Source organism: Canis aureus, chromosome 1 (genome assembly GCF_053574225.1).
Source record: "Canis aureus isolate CA01 chromosome 1, VMU_Caureus_v.1.0, whole genome shotgun sequence".
In the NCBI taxonomy this organism is placed as follows: domain Eukaryota; kingdom Metazoa; phylum Chordata; class Mammalia; order Carnivora; family Canidae; genus Canis; species Canis aureus.
In genome coordinates, this window is record NC_135611.1 from 40,859,698 (window position 1) to 40,864,645 (window position 4,948).

Consider the following 4,948-nt stretch of genomic DNA (forward strand, 5'->3'; position numbering starts at 1 on the left):
AATAAATAAAATCTTTAAAAAAAATACCTTATTTATTGTTCAGTGTGTAATTTGCTATATCTTTAAGTTATGCTCTACTATCTATACATATATACTTATATATACATATACACATTGATATATCACTAAATATCAAATATTCTTCTACCTTCGTAGGGAAAATATTATTTCATGATGTTATATAATTTATGCTTGTCAGCATCTTATACACTTAGAACTCTAATGGTATAAATACTTAAAGTGGTTTATATAGTAGATACATAGGTGAAAAGAAATGAGATATCCATGGGCACCTGGGTAGCTCAGTTGATTAAGCATCTGCCTTCCTCTCAGGTCATGATCTCAGGGTCCTGAGATGGAGTCCCCCCATCCAGCTCCTTGCTCAGCCTCAAATCTGCTCCCCCCTTTCCCTCGGCCCCTCCCTCTCAGCCTCTCCCTACTGCTTGTGCTCTCTCTCAAATAAATAAATAAAATCTTATTTAAAAAATGAGATATCCTTCAGAATTCTACCAAATGTAACTACTAAAGTAGATTTAGTCTAGAGAAAAGGTTAGTAGATCTGTATTCCCTTCTAAATATCAACATCATCAACCATCATAACTAATTTCTCTGTTGACATCACTTTATATAGCTAATCTGAACAACCACATTCAAATGTCTTCAGCCTTACTAAAATCGCCAAAAGTAAAATCCTGATATTAAATGGCTAAATGCATGAACAAAAAAACATATTTATGATCATATGTGGTGCAGAAGTATTCCTGTGTTTGGCAAGTCTAGCACGATTTTCTTTATTCACCTTCTGTTCCTTGTCCAGCTTATCCCCACACCCTGAGGAATCTTAGTTGGGTGAACTGAGATTCATCCCAGTCACGTTGTCATAACATTTACAGTAATATATCTGGGACAGTGGTAGTCCAGGGGTTTGAGAACATTTTTGGCTGGCTGGAAAGCAGGACGTTTTGCCTCGTTGGAGGCAATCTTTACCTGTTTCTTCATTTGCCTGTCCTTGTCAAGAACTTTAACTGCCTTTTCTTTGTTGTGATTATTTTATCATTAAACGTTTTAGTAGATATTAGTATGGTGTTTAAAAATGTAGGTTTGGGCAGCCCCAGTGGTGCAGCGGTTTAGCGCCGCCTGCAGCCCAGGGTGTGATCCTGGAGACCCTGGATGGAGCCTGCTTCTCCCTCTGCCTTTGTCTCTGCCTCTCTCTCTCTCTCTCTCTCTCTCTCTCGTGTCTCTATGAATAAATAAATAAAATCTTTTAAAAAAATGTAGGTTTTATTATTATTCACGAATGATGAAGCCAACAGATCAGAACATGATTGCCATTGAAAAGATAGTTACAATTCTCAAAGGGGTAAGGGGTGGGGGGACAGGGAGGAGGCACACCATGCCATGCAAGGCCAAAGAGAAAAATACCAGAGTTGGTCAGGAGGGGTGGAAGGAGCCCAGAGGAAACTGTAGACAGGAGTCCTTATTGTGGTTCCCTGGAGAAGGTGAGACAAAGGAGGATAAACAGGCTTAGAATCTGCTAATTTGAATAATTTCAGCAGTCTCTGGAGTATAAAAGCTATCTCTAGGGATGCCTGGGTGACTCAGCAGTTGAGTGTCTGTCTTTGACTTGGGGCCTGATCCTGGGGTCTGGGATTAAGTCCCATGTCAGGCTCTAGAGGAGAGCCCGCTTCTCCCTCTGCCTGTGTCTCTGCCTCTTTCTCTCTCCATCTCTCATGAATAAATAAAATCTTTAAAAAAATAAAGTAAAATCTATCTCTAGTTGTTTGGTACCTGGCCCTGGGATGATTAGGACAGAGGAATATTGCCTCCTGGACCTTAAAAGCCTGATAGAGGAGGGGATTTAGAATATGGGCTCTGGATCGGTTGTTGCCTATAAAAGGTAAATTAATAGAAAATACATATTGGTCTTTGCCCCCAGTTCCTGGCATGGAGCTTCTGAAACCTTGTAATTTCCTGAGTGATAGGAATACTAGGAGCATCCCTTGTTCTAAGATTGGTGTCCCTCTCTCTCTGTTTTCGAAGTAAGCTCCAGGCCCAGTGTAGGGCTTGAACTCATACCCCACCAAGATTGAGAGTCACATGCTCTACCAACTGAACCAGTCAGGTTGCCCCTAATACTGGTCTTTGACTCTATTCCTGACACAGAGCTCCGAAACCCTTGCAATTTCCTGGGTGATAAGAGTGTCTTTTGTTCTAGTGAGGTAACTCTGCGTGGGCTTCTGGCAGGCTCCTGGATGAGGGCTGGTCACCAGAAAGACCAAGATGTGAGTGGAAGCTTAGAATTTTCAGCCCTGCCCCTCATTCTCTTGAGGTGAGACAAGGGCTGAAAATGGAGTTAATGATTGATGATGCCTCCATTAAAATCTCTTAAGTACAGGGTTCAGAGAGCTTCAAGTTTGGTGAACAGGGGGAGAAGCAAGGAGTATGGCCTGCCTGGAGAGGGCACGAAAGCTCCACCCCTTCCCTTACTCTACAGACCTTACTCTGCGCATCTCTTTGCACCAGGCTGTTCATCTGTACTCTTTTAATTAACTGGTAAACACAAGTGTTTCCCTGAGTTCTGTGAGTCGCTCTAGCAAATTAATCCATGGGGGTGGGCGTGGGGGGTGGGGGCCATGGCATTGGAACCTCTGCTCTGTAGCTGATTGGTCAGAAGCGCAGGTAATAACCTGGGCTTGTAGTTAGCATCTGAAGTGTGTGTGGGTGAGAGGAGGCTGTGGCTGTCTTGGTGGACAGAGCCATTTTCCTGTGGAATCTGATGTAATCTCTAAGTAGATACTATCAGAACTGAATTAAATTGTAGGACATTTAGCCAGTGTGGTAGAGAATTGCCTATTGGTGTGTGCCAAAACCTCCAATAAACTCCAACTCTAGCAGGCTTCTTCTTTTGTTTTTTGGGTTTTTTTGTTTTGTTTTGTTTTTAAGATTTTGACAGGGAAAGAGAGAGGACAAGCAGGGGGCCTGGGAGAGGGAGGAGCAGGCTCCCCGCTGAGCAGGGAGCCAGAATTGAGACTGGATATCAAGACCCTGGGATCATGACCCCAGCGGAAGGCAGACACCCAACTTACTGAGCCACCCAGGCACTCTTTTTTTTTTTTTTTTTATTCATTTATCTGAGAGAAAGAGCGAGCACAAGGAGTAGCAGATGGTGAGGGAGAAGCAGGCTTTCCGCTGAGTGGGGAGCTCAACTCTGGGCTCTATCCCAGAACCCTGAGATCATGACCTGAGCTGAAGGCAGACACTTAACTGACCGAGCGACCCAAGTATCCCTCTAGCAGCCTTCCTAGAGCTCAGAGCTAGCCATGGAGACAAAAAAGTAGAAAGATAATGAATTGTCAGACTATGAGAAGGGATCTGTTGGGAAACAGACTACTTCACTTTCCATGTCTACTTTTTCATGTAATGTGTTCTGATCTCCAGATTCGTTTTTGATCCCAGCAGTCTGAAATAGAGTGAAAAACCAGGTGGTTGCAGTTGGAACCCAAGAGTGAGTGGGACTTCACTGCAGAAACCACTTGCAAGTTGATAATGTTGTTGTTGCATATCTTACTGCAGGCAAGGAGTTAGTTGAATGATTTTTTAGTATACCCTACCAAGATTTTATTGGGAGAGGGGTTGATATAAAGGGCTAAATGTGAAACAGACTTGTGTTCTTTCCATGTCAAAGTTAAAAAGACTAAACGTTTCTAATTCTGCCTCGAATGGCAGTGTCTCCAAGTTCTCAATCAATATTCAATATTAATCTGAAATGCCTGACTTTCCTGGTATTCTCTGCTTTAGAGAGTTTCATAAAATATTTATTTTTAAATATGAAAGAGGAAAGAGGGACGCCTGGGTGGCTCAGCGGTTGAGTGTCTGTCTTTTTTTTTTTTCTTTTTTTTTTTTTTTTTGAGTGTCTGTCTTTGACTCAGGGAGTGATCCCGGAGTGCCAGGATCCAGTCCCACGTCGGGCTCCCTGCATGGAGCCTGCTTCTCCCTTGCCTGTGTCTTTCATAAATAAATAAAATCTTTTTTTAAAAGAAGGTGAGGGGGGAGGAGAGAAGTCTATCATCTTCATTTTGTAGATTAAGAGACTGACTAGAAAAGAGCCCAGAGGGCAGGTGGAGTAGCTTCCTGCCGGGAGTATTGTTCCCATGGCGCCTACAGTGATCCACTGAGGGTTGAACATTGGATGCGCGGCTTATCCTCAGCCCTGGTGCAATAAACACGGGGGAATAGCATCCCAGACTAATTAAATCAGAAACTAGGCTGCCCTGTAAGACTCCAGAACAGTCATTTTTATTATTTATTTAAAAAGATTTTATTTATTCATGTGAGATAGAGAGAGAGGCAGGGACATACCTAGGCAGAGGGAGAGCAGGGGCTCCCTGCAGGGACCCCGATGCGGGGACTCGACTCTGGGATCACGACCTCAGGGGAAGGCAGGTGTTCCACCACTGAGCCACCCAGGTGCCCCGAACCAGTAATTTTTAAAACCGCCCAGGCAATTCCCAGGAGCAGCCAAGGGTGAGAACTACCGATTTAATAAAATTCCCCCTTTAAACGTGACATATTCTGTCTATAATGTAGTTTTCTTTGATATTACCATTATTCTCATTTTATGCACATGTAAAATATATACACACAGAGATATAGCTATGTGCATACGTACATATACTAGTTCTGTTAGTATACACTAATTTTAAAGTAATGTCAACGAAAACATCCTCCCTCCTAGGGTCGGCCGCTCTCTCCAATCCAGACCGCCAGTCTAATGACGAAATCGGACCCGCCCCGGCTTGACTCCGCCCCCACCTTTGGCGGCGACGCGCATGCGCAGCCCGCCTTTCCCGGAGCAGAGCGGTCCCTGCCACTGGCTCCTTCCCGGGCCCGGCCCGCCCCCTCACCCGGGCCCCGCCCCCGACGGGCTCGCCCCGCCCCCGCCCCGTCC